This window comes from Sturnira hondurensis, unplaced genomic scaffold (genome assembly GCF_014824575.4).
Source record: "Sturnira hondurensis isolate 20B ecotype Veracruz unplaced genomic scaffold, ASM1482457v3 Scaffold0022542, whole genome shotgun sequence".
In the NCBI taxonomy this organism is placed as follows: Eukaryota; Metazoa; Chordata; class Mammalia; order Chiroptera; family Phyllostomidae; genus Sturnira; species Sturnira hondurensis.
Genome location: NW_028095173.1, coordinates 864,598 through 881,634, shown reverse-complemented (window position 1 = coordinate 881,634; position 17,037 = coordinate 864,598). Strand labels below are relative to the sequence as shown.

The window sequence follows — 17,037 nt, the reverse complement described above, 5'->3', positions numbered from 1 at the left end:
GTATGACAGATAAGGTCGTTCTTAGTTCTGTCTCATTTTGCTGTTTGGTTTTATAATTTAAAAATTCTTTCACTTGTCTATTTTTTGTGTGCATTTATAATTTTCCTAACAATTAGGAAGGTTTACCTTTGTTCTAACATGTAGTTCTGGTTTTATCTTTATAACTATGATTTTAAATATTTTTATTTAATACCATTAATTGTCTAAAAGTAACTATGAGCACAAAAGAAATTAGCTTATATAAAATTACTGTCCCTCTTGCACTACACAGTTACAGTCAATAGTATTATCCTTCTCAGTGTTCACCTTTGTACTGTTAAATACACTTATACTTCTACTAACTGATTTGTCAGCTTTAAATGATGTCCTTTGACTTCTGGCCATTACAGATGAGGCGATCCACAAATCTATTCTACCTCCAGTTCTCTTCCTACTTTCCTGTTCTCTTAATAATTTTTAAAGAATTTATTTATAGGGGAGTATAAGGGAGTTAAATGGTAATGAAAAATAAAAGTAAAAAAGAATAAAAGATTTTATTTATTTTTAGAGAAAGGGGAAGAAAGGGAAAAAAAGAGGGAAAGAAACTTCAATGTGTGAAAGAATAATCCATTGGTTGCCCCTCGCACAGCTCCAATGGGGGACCTGGCTTGCAGTCTAGGTAAGCACCTTGGCTGAGAATCAAACCTTTAGATTTGCGGGACAATGCCCAGCCCACTGATCCACATCAGTCACAGCCAGTTCCCTTAATGGTTTAAAATTATATAACCAATTCCTACACTATCAAATATTTAACACAGACTTTTTTCCCCTTATTCCCACTCGTTAGTCTTAAGTCTTTGGTTAAACATACTCCATAATCTCCAACAGTACTACTGCCAAGTTTCTCACTCATCTCTAGCGGATGAAGTTCATCCTCTACTAGTTTCCTCAAGACGACCTTAGATTAATAATATGCCCTGTGTCTTATAGGTTCTAAATGTTTATATACTTCAAGAACATTTTACAGATGATAAATTAAGGCATAGAGAGATCAAATAATCTGTACATGCTAGCAAGAGGCAGAGCCAAAATTTAAACTCAGAAGTTCAGCTCCAGAGTCCAAGCCCTTACCTGTTGCTTCAACAAGTTCAGATATTCAATTTTAATCACAGATGAAATATTAACATTTAGAAGAAATGGTTAATGGCAAAGCATGTATGACACATGACAAAATTAAAAGAAGAAAATATATTTTTGAAAGTGTGCTGGGTTAGGCAAAAATGGATTAGGAGGTTGAATTACTTGTGCTTAAAAGCCAAGGCCTGTAAACTCAATCTTTGATTTGAATATTGGCTCTGCTACTTATGATACCTTGGACACAGCATTGAAACGTCTCAGAGTTCCAGTTTTCACATTTGTAAGATTGGGATAAGAGTGACTACCACATGGGATGTTGTGAGGTTTAAAAATAATATATCCAGGGCCAAACACAGTGCCTTCAACATAAATTAATAAGTGTTTTAATGTGCTAACCACTTTTTGAAATTATTACTATCATGACGTTAACCAGGAATACTATGCATGTTGTTTCCTAATATCATTATGTAAAAAAAAATATATTCTAAGAAGTGAAAAAGAAGCGTATTTTCCTTTTATGAAGTGCCATCTTCTTCCTTTCAGCCAACTGTCAAGTTTAAGTTCCAGCACCTTCATGAAAACTGCCCTAATCATCCAATCCATACCGATCTAAACAACCTCTTAACTTTGTATTTGTCTGTATCACACTCTTAAGCATTTTATAAGTGTCTTATTCTATCTTAACAAAACTTTATAACACTATATTATTAGTACATATTCTTGACATGTTTTCCCACTGTCTTTTTACCAAGAGTTTTATATGTCATCTTGTTACATTAAATACACAAATAACTTATTTTTTCAATGAGTGTTATAGTTTTTACCCTTTTTGGTATCAAATTACTCAGCACGAAGGGGTAGGTCCAGAGAAATTTTTCTTCTTCTGAATGTTTATATTTAGGGAAATGCAAATAGACTGATGAGCTAGAAAGGCCAATTTCAGATAAAACATTTAATTTTTAAATTCTTGGTTATTTAAAAGACCTTTCCTCATTTGAAAAATAGAGTCAAGCATTATTAGGAGAAAAGGTTTTAAAAACTGCCTTTAGAGTAATTTACCAAAGTGAAAACAAAATAGCTATATATATTTTAAAAACCCAACTGAAGTCCTGGCCAGGTAGCTCAGTTGGTCAGAGCACTGTCCCAATATGACAAGGTTGTAGGTTCAATACCCAGTTACAGCACACACAAGAATCAACCAATGAGTGCATGAATAGGTGGAACAAGTGGACATCTTGATGTCTGTCTCCCTTCCTGCTCCTTTCTCTCTAAAATCAATAAATAAAAATTCTAAAAACCTAACTGAATAGAATTACAGTATCTCTAAAGAGCAAAGGTGCAAGGGATACTTAATTCATGAACATTTAGTTAATGTGTAACACGTATTGAAAGCGAAAGATAAATTTGCAAGATTATAATATGAATAAGTGAGGATTCAAAGCATTTATAAAAGTCTATTTTCTGTCTTAGTACTCTATGTGCCACCAGAAGCAGTTCCACTGATCAACCTCTACTGAACAGAAGGCTTCAATGCTTTCTGAAAAATAAATAAGTAAATAATCATTATACTACAAAAATTAGCTACAAATACATTGTGGCCTGAATCTAATTAAACAAGAGTACCATAATCTATGTAGTATAATATTCTCAAAACTAAGAATGCTATTGAAATATAGCTTCACCTGGATGAAGCTATATTTTCCTCTGTATGAAATGATCATTCACTGTTAAAACATAAAGGTTTAAATTAAACCATGTGTACTTTCCAAGTGAGAGGTGCTTTAACAGCTTTGTGTAATTTTTTTCAATAATATGTGATTAGAATCCACATTATGTAGACTTCTCATTCAACACTATTTTACATGGAACACAATCATTCTGACAATATCAAAAGAAAGTTGTGAGGAGAGCGGCTTGTTCACAGAGGCCACCTACAAGATATTACATGTAGCACGGCAGTTAAGAGTATGGGGCCGGGAGCCAATACTCTCAGTTTAAATCCCAGCTCCACCATGTCTTACATCTGACTTCAGGCATGCAACCTTACTTATGTGTGTCTTGCCTACCCACTTGATAAAATAAGTGTAACACAACTATTGATTCCATAGGGTTGTAGAGAAAATTAAATGAAGTATTACACAGAATGCTGAGAAGAGTGTGCAGCAGGTAGTAAATAAATGCTCTTAGTTGTGAGTTATTACAGAGTAACAATTTAAAACGTCAATCCTGTGTGGCTCAGGATTGAGTACTGGCCTGCCAACCACAGTGTTGCTGGTTTGATTCCCAGTCTTGGCACCTGCCTGGGTTGTGGGCCAGGTTCCCCAGTACAGGGCTCAAGAGAGGCAACCACACATCGATGTTTCTCTCTCTCTTCCTCCCTTCCTTCCTCTCTGTCTAAAAATATATAAATAAAATCTTTAATAAGTAAAAAATCTCGCCCTGGCTGGGTGGCCCACTTGGCTGGAGCACCATATCTACATCAAAAGGTTGCGGGTCTGATTCCTGGTCAGGGTATAATCCTAGGTTAAGGTTTTTGTTCCTGGTTGGGTGCATGTGGGAGGCAACCAATCCACCCTTCTCTTCTCACATTGATCGATCTCTCTCTCTCTCTCTCTCTCCCTCTCTCTCTCTCACCAACAAATACCAACAAAAAAATCCTCCAGTGAGGATTAAAAACAAAATAAAATGTTTATCCCAGTGAATGTTCATGAGTACATCTACTGAAGAAAATTTATGTTCCAGACTAGAACTCTTATTATTTTCATACAACATTCCACAATAATTGCATGCAATTAAATGGAAACTTTTTTCTTTCTGCTCATTTTTTTCTTATTTTTAAAAAAATTTTAGAGCGAGAGAGAAACATCAATTTGTTGTTCGACTTGTTTTTTCAGTCATTGCTTGATTCTTTTGTATGTCCTCGGGATTGAACCCACAACCTTGGTGGGTTCAAGATAATGCTCTAACCAACTGAGCTACTCAGCAGGGCTCTGCTCATTTTCTAAATGATAATTCTGTGAAACAATATTAAAACAAAACAGTACTATTCTCAAAAAAAAAACAAAACCTTACAATGCGACACAGAGAGAGAACCTACATGTCAGAAAGCAAAAAGTGCAGATGGTAATAGAATTGGAAACGTTGACTCCTGAACCAGAAATACCGTCCCTTGCTCACATTGCCTTTAGTAAAAATAACCATTTTGTGTGGGCAAAACATCTCATTATGATGGGCACATTTGTTCCACAGAACTTATTTGGTTTGATCAATGTTCTAGGCTCATCTGAATCAAAACCAAAGAAGCAATTGATCACTAAACTAGAAAGTGTCATACTTATCTGGAGTCCAATAAATATAAACTTTCTGAGCTGAAATTAAGCTATTCAAGAATGACAACATTTCTAAAAACAATGGAAAAAACAATTTAATAATATCACCTCACAAGAGTTTTTAACTTGGGATTGGCAAACCTCATGAAATTATATAGAAAATTCTACATGTGTGTGCATTTTTCTGGGACAACGACCCAGTATCTTCATCAGATTCTCAAAAGAGAGCAGAATCCCAAAAGCTGAACAATCACTGCTCTTTACAGTTTACAAACTTCTTTCTATTCTTATGTTATTAGTTTCAGAAAAGACCCTACTTGTATGAAATTTAGCAGTATAATTGCAAATCTATTTCAAATCTCATGTAAGTTCTTACAACCTACAAGCCTTTCCCAGAGCTGTAATTAAGGGACAATGAGAAATAAGGAGCACAGGAGCATCACTAATCAGAGCAGTGAACTTTTTTAGCCAACTCTGGAACAGTTGGTATGTACAGAAAATGTTGTATAGTATAATACAAGGAGGAGTCTCTAATTATAAATTAAAAACAGTTACAGTTGCCAACAGAGACAATCACAGTTCAGTTTTCTACACTTTGTTACATAAGGCAGTTTAGAAAAATAATTTTTTACCACAGACCTCACTCAAAGACCTACGGAAAATTAGTTCCGTGAGCAAACAGGAAAGTTTATAATATCCACAAGCCCAGGCAATACTTTGATTTATTTTTCATCTGTCCCGTAATTTAACATCTTATGATTTATTGGCAAAAACTTACAGCATTCATGAAACTTTCTCGAGGTATAGGCTGAGATTGTTGACCACTGTCCAGAGAATAAACCCAATACTAGCTGAACGACAGCAGTCTTCAGTTAAAGCCTGCCAACCTTTCCATCTGACAACAGTTAAAAAACAAACAAAAAATTCTAACCAAACCAAAGGAATCCTGAGGTTTGCTTCCTTCCCTCGCCCTTGGGGACCGCACCTCTTTGTGCACAAGGGGTTGAAGGTCTCCTAACCTCAGACGCCAGTTACCCGCGTTGGTAGGACACCATGTCGCATGCCTCGGCGGAACTCCTGCTCAGCAGTGAAAACGGCGGCGGTGTGAACCGGCACGGTCGTTAAACAGCCGTGAGGCCAGGCGTTGTCTCTCTGGGCCCGAAACCGAGACCAGGGGAGCGCCGCCACTGGAGACCGGGCCGCAGGCTGGTCTGCACCAGTGGAGACGGGGCTGTGGTCACTGCTTTGGCCCATACTAAACCTCAGGCCCAAGGGATGGCGAAGAGGTAAGGAGCGAAAAGAGTAGACATACCTGGCAGGGACTCTAGGTGACCGGTTCCTGCGTTAGCACGGCTCCAGTCAGAATCCACAACATTCGGCACCGCGCCTCCTACCGGGTCACGGACACCGCCACGTTCCGCTTAAACGTGGCAGCCGCAACCCCGCCCAATCGGCCAACGAGCTTCCGGGAGTGATGCCCCGCCCCGCTCATTTCATCGCGGGACTCGCCACGGCACTTCCGGGAGCCGCAGCGAGCGACAGCGGAACGTGTTGCAGCGTCTGGGGCACTTTCTTTGGCGTTTCGCGCGCGTTTGTGATGCTAGGGATCGGTACTGATAGCGAGTAGGCACGGCTTCGATGCGGTGGCCTGGACTGTGCGAAAAAGAAAATTCCTACTGAATTTAGATGTGCGGCCGAAGGCCGCTGGAGCTCGCTGAAACGCCACGTAGCACTAGTTCTGACAAGTGAACGGCCCCGGTAACGCTGCCCACACCACACAACCCGCGTGAAAATCCGGCTACAAGGGCCTTAACTGCAGGGACAGTAACTTGTNCCGGGAGCCGCAGCGAGCGACAGCGGAACGTGTTGCAGCGTCTGGGGCACTTTCTTTGGCGTTTCGCGCGCGTTTGTGATGCTAGGGATCGGTACTGATAGCGAGTAGGCACGGCTTCGATGCGGTGGCCTGGACTGTGCGAAAAGGAAAATTCCTACTGAATTTAGATGTGCGGCCGTAGGCCGCTGGAGCTCGCTGAAACGCCACGTAGCACTAGTTCTGACAAGTGAACGGCCCCGGTAACACTGCCCACACCACACAACCCGCGTGAAAATCCGGCTACAAGGGCCTTAACTGCAGGGACAGTAACTTGTGATCAAGTTGTTAAAACTTAGTTGGTTCTGCAACATTGTGTTTTGGGAACATTAAATCCATACGATCTGGCCACACCCAAGGGCTGTCGTGGCCAGACTTGATTTGTTACTCCGAAGAGGGATTGTCGGTAAGGTGTTTCATTAATATCCTATGGTACAATTTGAGCTCTGTTAGCATTTGCCCCCAGTTACTGAAACTATATTAAATGGTTTAATGACAGTCTGGCATCTAATTACTGTATTTCCTGGATGTTGTTCCTAGATTAGAGGAAAATTAATTCCACTGAAGAAAGTACAACCAGATGAAAATAACTTGCTAAACTACCAGAACCTACGTTCAACAAGTCCTCGCAACTTCTAGACGAGTTCTCTTTTTACTAGGGACCAGTCAACGGTCTCTTTCCTAAAGCCCTAAGTGCCTTCATTGGAAGGAATGTTTCTCTTTCTTGTACACTGAGAGTAAAATGCCCAAATACGTAGAGAATTTTTATGAGTTCATTTGAGCTAAACTGATGACTTATGCCCGGGAGCAAGATCGCAAATGCTCCAGAGAGTTTAAAAGCATGGCAACTTTAAAAGTATGGCAACTTTTTAAACATGTATTTCAAATTAAAGAGGAAACGGAAGAAAATAAGCAGAAGAAAAAAAAATAAGGAGGGGGTGGGTGGTAGTGGATTAGAGGATAGTTAGCATTACCTGCTTTCTTGAAGGTGGTTAAGGCTTATTTAGTTGTTTTTATTGTTCAAGTAGTTTCCTACCTTCTCTCCCCACCCCAGCGCAACCCCCACTTATTTGTTTTTAAAGTCCTTAGCCAAGGATACACTTATTGAGTTTAGGGAGAGGAGAAGGGAGACATGGAGAGAAATATCCATGGGGAGAGTTGCCAGGGACAGAATCGACTTAAGGGACATTGCTCCAACCAATGCACATGGGCCAGGGCTGGATAAGGCTCATTATACAGGTATGTTAACCAGGCTCCGACCAGGGTGGCTTGGTTGGTTGGGTGAACTTCTGCAGAACAAAAGGTTGCCTGCTCAGTCAGTGAACTGGCTAAGCTCAAGTTCCTGCACTACGACCCCAAGGGCAATAGGAAGAGTGCAGACAGAGCAGCTTCAACCTCTCCTCACTGGGTGAGATGGATCCTGAGCGCACACCACATGCTGGCCTCCCTGTGAAGCCAAGACCTCTCTGTGGTTCCTAGGTGACCTTGAAGCCAACATAGCCAGCCAAGTCATGCAGGAAGAGCAACACTGAGTGCTGCATTCAACATCCTATATAATCTGTGATCACCCAAGGAAGGGCTGGAGAAGGCTGACTCCTCAACTTGAAGTGACTGAGACGAAGATCAATGCCTTCAAGGTGAAGTATCCAGGTAACCTGGATGAATGACTGAGGCAGTTGCTGAGAGCCTGGAACAGCAAGAGGAAGGAAGCCCAGGGACTGGAGGCTGAACCTGGTGGCAGACCTCATGGGAGACCAGCCCAGGCCCTCCAGGGCAAACATGAGAAGTGTTAGCTGCACTGTGTGCCTGGTATTATGGAGCTGAGCAGCACGCACTTCTGCAGTTCCTCATGATCCAGCTGCTCTTTTCTGGGGGACCGAGGATGTCTGCACCGTCTGAACTTTGGCTACCACCACTGAGGTTGACCAAGTGCCTTCCATGCGCTAATGTTATTAAAACCTAGCAGTGAGCCAAGATGAGGGACCCAAGCATTGGCAGAGCCACAGACTGGCTTCTCCATTAAAGCTACCATTTATAGAGGTATTAGTCTACACCAGGCAGGGCTTTGAACACTATACAGATACTTCCATGTAAAGGAGGCAGACTCTGGCATCCCCATTAAATGGGTTCCTTCAGGAAGATTTGGAACTTTGTCCAATGCATAGAAAAAACATCTGTCAAGTTGCTGGTTATTACTGTTGTGATTGTACAGGTGAGCAAATGAGCACAGCTCTAAGGAGCTGAAGGCAAATTGGGATAGAAACAGAGGAGCTGTGTGGCTCCAGAGCCCACACGTGGCAACCACTGGGTCATTCCACCACCCCTTGGTTCAGTGTAGGTCTGTATACTGGGACAGGTCACATGGGTGAGAACCACCATGACCTGCACTTAGGATGCCTACTGCACCCATTCTCCAGCCCTTGGCACTTGAGTGAATGGAATCTCCTGAGGTTTGCAGAGTAGGGATAGTATGTTTGTGGACTGACTGAGGTGATCCCAAAGTGCTCGAAGTGACTGGCTCAGTCACCACGCTAGAAATGTTAGTTCTTAGAAGTATGATTCCTGTGTTCGCAATTTGTAACTCTTTTGTATTAAAGTCACTCTTTCTGACAACAGAATTAGCAAGATAGCTGGATCCTACAGTTTTAAAAAGTAATCTTTCCTTCTATCAGTCATCCTATTAAAGCAGATGGCTTTACACTTCAAAAATAACCACATGGTCCAACTACGTGCTCCTCTTACATATGTCCAACTACAAATCTCCCATCCCCACCCACTTTTGTAAGGCCCTATAAGCTAGGAGTATTGTAAACACAAAAATTCCTCTGGGCAAAAAGAAAACTATTTCATGATGAGAAAATGATATGAAATTCAAATGTCAGTGCACATAAAGTTTTAAGTACCTCTTTAATAAGGCCCTCCCTCAACTACACACTCCTATCAGGTGTACTTGAGGGCCTATAGGGGGAGCTTACTCCCTACACTGGTCTATCTCCCCCAACAGGAAGAGGCACTTTCCACCTTCAACAGGAAGATGTCTTACTCTGCTACTCTGGCGGGAAGTACTAGGTCTTTCCCCAACAACCAGCCAAACTCAGTACACCGCAAACTGTTTGCTCCAATCAACTGGTTACAATAATCCCTCCAAAATACCCACCCTACCCTGCTTGTTCTTCACCTTTGTTCTCTGGATTTGCACTTGGTTCACCACTAGACCAAATGTCTCAAACTGAACTTTGTTGTCCCAGAATCAACTCACTTTGTTGGAAATATTCCTTAAGGTTAAGAGAACACAGCCATGCTCCATGGCCTATGACCGCTTCTGGGCAATCAGGACAAAGTAGGGTAGCTGCAAGAGACTCACAAAACCTAAAGTACTTACTGTATGGCCCATTATAGGAAGTTTGCCGAACCCTGTTCTATTAGGATTCAGCCTACGATTGGATTAACACCTTAAGTAAAAAAACGAGACATGCAAGTATTATAAATTATTTCAAAGCTTGATATAGTAGGCTAAAAGGGCAATGTGAAAAATGTCAACTATAATTGGTTCTGGTAAGGCTCAAATATACCCATTTGTAGACTTGATGTATTTATATTCGGTGAAATATAAAGACTCCCAAGTCAAAGTTGTGGAAAGCAATCTTAATCTACAATATTTAAAACATTAAACATTCAGAATTATAGTGTTTTATTTTCTTTATGAGCTTCTTTTCTATGCCATGGCAGGTTTGGACAAGCTTCTGAAGTTTTATTTGTGCTTTCAATGGCAGAAAAATCGCAGAATTCCTTTAGTGAAGTTTCTTATCTGTATCGCTTCCTCCGAGACGCATTCATCCTTCATGCCACAACCCCTTTTCCTCACTTAGTTCTTCTGGCTGCATACCCAGCACTACTTCTTCAATGGAGGCAGTGTCAATTTTCCAGAGTCGTCTACTACTTTTAGAACTCCATGTACAATCCATCCACATCCTGCAGTTTTTTGCACAGTTGTCTTCTCTGACTGTGAGGAGTCAACACTGTCTGTAACTTTTGGAGTCTGGGTGCAAATTTCACAGTAGCATCCTTAACCTGAGCTTCCAGTTTCACCAGATGGTTTAAGGTTAATCAATTCATGGAGGATTCTGAAACAATACAACCAGCCTTTATTAGAAATAGAATGTTCTTGTTGTCTCCTTGTAATTACCTTCCCCTTCGGTGCAGCACTAAGATACCTTGGCCTGAATGCTAGTGAAACTGACTGGGATTTGTTTCTCATTACACTCCTCGACCGAAAGTAGAAGAAAATTCTCCAATTGAAACATAAGCAGCTTTTTCTACCCACTGCAACATAAACTAAAAGAGGTTGCAGCAATTTTACCTTAGTTTTTACATTCATCGGGCTTTTAAAATATGGTTTCTACTGGAGCTTTCCATAGGCCTAGGTCTTCTCACCTTCTCTCTGCTTTGCTATCACCATTTCCAAATCTAACCACATTCAATTTCACTGCCAGTGTTATCACTTTTTGCTTCCTTACTGCTGTCCACTTTCTGGACCAATTCCCTCTTTTGATTATCCACTTTTATAAAATGTCATACAGGTTTATCACAGGAAGACAAGAAAGCAACACAACTATTCTTTACTAGCTGTGTTGGAATTGACCCACCACCAACAAACTTTGAAAGAAGTGATGCAACTGGATGCTGATCATCATGCACATCTTTTATTTGCACAATGGTTAATGGAATAAAGAGCGAGCTGCGAAGTTTATGTAACAATTCAGTTAATAATTGGTAACTGAATTTCAACCACACAGGGGGCTGGTGTTACTTAGCTGTGAGAAATGCATGTTGGAACGGTGCAAAGTAAGAACTACATGCATCTAAAAAGGAAACCGTGTGTTAGTTCACAGTCAATCTTTAATTAAATTTAGGTAACTACTAGCCAAGCCTAATCCTAGATTACATTTAAAACTTAGAGCTTCTCAACAGAATTCTAGTTGTCAAAGGAATGCTAGTTCCAAGACTCTGAATTACTCTTTGGAGCTAGAAGATGTTGACACAATTCTTCCAATTAGGATTTGTAGACAATCTAAAAATCTATCTTTCTTGACAACTTAGGCCCCCTTTGCTCATTTTAATGCTCTTGAGGTCTGAGAAAACTACTGTTGTCCAGATTAGAAAACTTTACAACCATCACAAAGCACAAGACTATGTGTACTTACAGTTTGTTCCACAGCAACCAGTACAACGTTTATTGCTGGAAAAGAGGAGCATCCATCCCATTAATGTTCTTTTAGTTTTGACTTTCACTTTATCTTAGCCAAAAAGGCTGAAAAAGCAATCCGTTTTGTTTCTGAATTCATTTACTTGGTAAATCTTTTCATTCAGGGCCATAAAGTTTCCATCAACCTTTAAAAGAAAATTAACTTGCCCTGGCTGGTGTGGCTTGGTGGGTGGAGCACAGGCCTACAAACTGAAAGCTTGCTGGTTCAATTGCAGGTCAAGAGGTATGGCTGGGTTGTGGGCCAGGACCCCACTAGGGGGCGTGTGGGTGGCAACCAGTTGATGTATTTCCCATGCATATAACAATGTTTCTCTCCTCTCTCTAAATGAAGACCAAGGGCAAGAGAAAAAGAGAGACACAGAGAAAGGGGAGGAGGGATGAGAATGAATGAATGAATTAAACTAACACTGAGTATTTATGCAATTTTCCCCCCTTTTATTTCTTGTATTTGAGAAACCCCTCAGACAACATGCCTAATGACAAATTAACATGGTATTAGATTTGAGATTCCCAGCTTACAACCATCTGCCTATGACTTGAACAGAGCTCAAGTCATAGGATGATCACCCACTGGCACATCAAAGCATACTTATAAAATGTCTAGTAGTTCAGCAAATGTAAACCCCAGAACATCTGATCTCTCAGAATTTCAGGGGCTGAAAAGATTATGTCATTATTTTTAAGAAAATATGACTACTGTTAAAAGGTCTGCCCCCCCCCACCCCCAACCAATGGCCTGTTCCTAAACTACTGGTTCAGAAAATTATACTATCTTTGAAATCATATTTACTTTTGAAAGCTGAATGAAGGAAAACAAATGCTAATTGAATACAATATCAAAATTATGCTCAAATGTCAATTTTTGCTCAGTTTTTTAAATGTTTTATCCAAACTAATTTACAAACTTCTTACCTTATTAAATAAATCTTTGATTTCTTGATCATATAAAGCATACAGATATTTTCTTAAGAAAAATATCCTGCAACTTTATTCCTAAGTGAAAACAAATTTACAGGTAAATCAATGTACAAAAACTAATATCTATTATGACCCTCACACTTTGCATTTTCCAGTATGTCCTCATCCACATACATTAATCACAACAAGTCATAATGTGAACAGCAGTGGAACAAGTTTAATCACTGGACATTTATGCTTTCTTATGTTTAACTTATGCTCTAGTCATAATGTTTTCAGTGCTTAGTCATTTTAAAAAATACATAATACATGCATATTTCTGTACATTTCAATTCTCTCAGGTAGAAGAGATAAGTGCCCCAATTTCACTGATCAGAAAAAGCCCACAACAAAGATAATCTCAGATATGCCATCTATCTACTTTGCACACCTTGTGTTATGGAAACTTACAGGCACACTCTCACCATCAGACCTGAGATGGAAAGGCTAATCATACTTCAGTATATTCCAAACTGGTTATGCCTTGCTTTATGTGTAATGCTTTTGTTACTAGACAAGGTTTCCAATGATCAGAAGTTTTAAAACTTTCAGAAGAAAAAAGCAAGAGGATCCTAACTGCTGTGGTTCAAGTTGGTTGGGAACCCTCTGCAAAAGAAAGGGTCGCCTATTCCATTCTTGGTCAGGGCACATACCCAGATTGCAGGTTCAATGCCTGCTTAGTCCCCATATGGGAGGAACACACTGTCATTTCTGTCTCTCTCCCCCAAATCAATAAACATATCCTCCAGTGAGGATTAAAAAAACAAAAACAAAAACAAAAACTGAGACATGGCAAGTGAGACAGTTTGGAAGCAGATGTCCCCCTCCCCCCACCATAAGTGTTTGTCATTTTAAACTACTAAGTTTTGGATAATTTATTACATATTGCTATATAAGTAATACAGAGGGCCCCAATCCATATCCAAAAAGTAAAATGTACAACTTATGAATTAGCTGAAAAGGTCTAAAATTCAGAATTGCCTTAATCTTTGGTCAACAACAATTTCAACACTCCACGGCTTTCTGAAGAAAAAATAATAATAAAAATTTTAAAATCGCACAACAACCGAGAGATCTAAAGGGATGGAAAACTCAGCAAGAATGTAAATCAGTTACTAGAAATATACTTCATTATATCAGAACAAGAAAATAGATTTCATCTTTATAAAACCATTTTCTTTTAGTTGGACAATCCTTCATTTCCAGCTCATCGTTATTGTGCCAGAAATACCTACTACATTTAAGACAGAAAGATACACTACCTCCTCTGAATATTTCGAGTCATTTTCCAAGACCCAGGAAGCCTTTTCTGACATCTCTAAGAATGTAATTCCTGAAAAGAGATGTTTTATTTTAAACTACTTTAATAGTCAATCAATGCCTTTTGCAAATAATATCTTTAAAATAGCTTACATATCCTCATTAACATGTTCAGTAATCACAACAGTTCATTATGTGAACAGCAGTGAAAAGGTTTAATCACTGGATATGAAGTTCTTGGAGGAAGCAAAGTTATAATCAAATGATCAAAATGAGAACCTCAGTGTCATCAGTAAAACAATAAAAACTAGTAACAAAAAGCACACAAAAGTGATAAACAAATATAAATAAATACAACTCAACTAAAAAAAACTCCATTTATAACCAAATACAAACTTCTCTATCCGAAAGTACACCAACAACACCTATGGCAGTGACCCCTTGTGGCTTCCCCTGGATTAGTAACTTTCGGTTAAGCAGTCTACATTTGAGTAAATCTGTTCTGCAGTAATACAAAGAATACTCCAGAATAATGTGACAGCCGCTGTTTCATCTTTCCTAAGAGAACCTCAACACCTGGAATCCACTGAGCAGAAAAGGAAAAAAAGCCCTCTTTTCTCTGTACTCTGAGGCAAACTGGCAGCACCTTTACTTTCACTCTACCTTTAGAAAACTGAAAACTCAGTGCCTGCATTCCTGGTACCCTCCCCAACCCCACCCATCTCCACCTAGGTTCTCAGCAGGTTACCTACTTCTGAACCCATTTGAACAGAAGCCCTTTCACCCACAGCTCCACTTCCATCTGTAAAATCTAGCCCCACCAGCCTTCCAGTTTTAATACCCCTACACCCCATGGTGGTATCCATTTAAAGTTACCTTTGATGGGGTAGGACAGCATTAAGACTACTCCGTGCTGATCACTGCTTATTTTCAAGATTATCAAATTGCACAGGGTTTCCCCGCAAGCCCTGCTTCTTTCAAATGCATAACTGGTTGGACAGGAGGTTTTTTCAGGAACACATGACACGTATCTATCTGCGTACCATGGACTGAAAAGACAAATTCACCTTAGATATTGTCTCTGCACTCAAGGACCATCTTCTAGCGGGTTCCTTAGAAACTCTGAGTCCTTAAAATTAGGGCAACCACCACAACGAGTTCCCTACTTCACACCTACAAGACCGTGGAGAAAATGAAACTCTCATCCACTGTGAGTGGCAATATAAAGTGGTGCAGCCACTTTGGAAAAACAGTTCAGCTAGCTTTCCTCAAGAGAATGGACACGAGGAGTTAGCATATTCCCCACCAATTCCACCCTTAGGTATAGACTCATAAGAAAAGCAGGTTCGGCCCTGGCTGGCCTGACTCAATGGATTGAGCGCTGCCCTGGGAACAGAAAAAGGGTTCCATTGCCTCTCAGGGCACATGCCTGGGTTGTGCGTCAGGTCCCCAGCTGGGGGCAAGCGAGAGGCAACTGACTCGGGTCTCTCTCACACACACGAGTCTCTCCCACTTTCTCCCTTCCCTGCTCTCCAAAAAATAAACAAATAAAATCTTTATAAATCAATCAGTCAATCCAGGTCCTACCCTTTGCACGCCAAGCAAGCTCATTCTGCATGGACCATTTTCCCCAAATGTGACTTTTAAGAAAGCTATATAACCAAAAGCTCTATGAATTTCAGTCAAATAAAATATAAGCATATTATAATAGAAAGTAGATGTCAATAAATAATGCCTTGAGCTGAGTCTTTCTGACTGGAATTTGGACAGAGTAATAAAAGGGGGGAAAGAAACAATATTGCTTGGACATGTTGGAATCCTTCTTGCGAGTCTTGCGAGCAAGAGAAGGAAACGAAGAAGTTACAAACATTTCTGGTAAGCAGGAAATAAATAAGCTACTTAATATGCTAAGGAGCTCTTCCAAGACACAAAATAGAAATTATGCCCCAACTGGCCCCATTTTGTTTTTCTATGAAAACTGCAATTTCATACCGTAAACGTATGATAAGCATCGTCCTAAGATATCCCCACTCCTCAAAGCTTTCTATGATGCCCCATACCTTAAACAAAACCCTTCTCTCTTTCCTCCTAACACTGCTATTGACGAGTCCCCACTAGACCCTGAGCTTACCAAAACCCCAAGGACCTTACCTTATTTCCTTCTTAATTGCCGCATCGTTGCAAAGGGTCTTACAAGAAAACTGTCCCTTGAATTGAAACTCGACCTCTTCTCCTATTAGACTCATTTATGCTCCTTTGGGGTCACATACCCACGCCCGACCATACCAACAGCTCCTACATTATCTCTGCATTAGGAAACCACCAAGTAAAACGCGACACACACACACACACACACACACACACACACGTGGGATGTGTGTGTGTGTGTGTGTGTGTGTGTGTCGCGTTTTACTTGGTGGTTTCCTAATGCAGAGATAATGTAGGAGCTGTTGGTATGGTCGGGCGTGGGTATGTGACCCCAAAGGAGCATAAATGAGCCTAATAGGAGAAGAGGTCGAGTTTCAATTCAAGGGACAGTTTTCTTGTAAGACCCTTTGCAACGATGCGGCAATTAAGAAGGAAATAAGGTAAGGTCCTTGGGGTTTTGGTAAGCTCAGGGTCTAGTGGGGACTCGTCAATAGCAGTGTTAGGAGGAAAGAGAGAAGGGTTTTGTTTAAGGTATGGGGCATCATAGAAAGCTTTGAGGAGTGGGGATATCTTAGGACGATGCTTATCATACGTTTACGGTATGAAATTGCAGTTTTCATAGAAAAACAAAATGGGGCCAGTTGGGGCATAATTTCTATTTTGTGTCTTGGAAGAGCTCCTTAGCATATTAAGTAGCTTATTTATTTCCTGCTTACCAGAAATGTTTGTAACTTCTTCGTTTCCTTCTCTTGCTCGCAAGACTCGCAAGAAGGATTCCAACATGTCCAAGCAATATTGTTTCTTTCCCCCCTTTTATTACTCTGTCCAAATTCCAGTCAGAAAGACTCAGCTCAAGGCATTATTTATTGACATCTACTTTCTATTATAATATGCTTATATTTTATTTGACTGAAATTCATAGAGCTTTTGGTTATATAGCTTTCTTAAAAGTCACATTTGGGGAAAATGGTCCATGCAGAATGAGCTTGCTTGGCGTGCAAAGGGTAGGACCTGGATTGACTGATTGATTTATAAAGATTTTATTTGTTTATTTTTTGGAGAGCAGGGAAGGGAGAAAGTGGGAGAGACTC

General features: G+C 40.2%; 1 protein-coding gene and 1 long non-coding RNA gene across 17 annotated transcripts in view; both read right to left on the bottom strand.

Annotated features, from left to right (window-relative positions):
• Positions 1-5,900, bottom strand: part of SEC31A (SEC31 homolog A, COPII component) — a 97,650-nt gene extending 91,750 nt beyond the window's left edge. For 7 of the 14 annotated variants that reach the window (XM_037035648.1, XM_037035656.1, XM_037035657.1 and 4 more), the window contains exon 1: positions 5,758-5,900. The gene's annotated coding sequence lies outside the window, so the exon portion shown is untranslated. The remainder of the gene's footprint in view (positions 1-5,757) is intronic. The other 7 variants (XM_037035660.1, XM_037035649.1, XM_037035650.1 and 4 more) reach the window with 2 other exon arrangements.
• A 4,085-nt stretch (positions 5,901-9,985) lies between these two features.
• LOC118979523 (uncharacterized) lies at positions 9,986-16,037 on the bottom strand. 3 transcript variants are annotated; one of them, XR_005064930.1, is made up of 6 exons: positions 15,950-16,017; positions 14,675-14,847; positions 13,801-13,871; positions 12,494-12,574; positions 11,520-11,902; positions 9,986-10,439 (listed from the first exon to the last, which is right to left on the bottom strand). It is a non-coding gene; the product is annotated as an uncharacterized LOC118979523 (long non-coding RNA). The 3 variants fall into 3 exon arrangements; XR_005064931.1 differs by lacking the exon at positions 14,675-14,847 and having other exon boundaries at positions 15,950-16,037; XR_005064929.1 differs by lacking the exon at positions 15,950-16,017 and having other exon boundaries at positions 14,675-15,208.
• Positions 16,038-17,037: the final 1,000 nt, after the last annotated feature.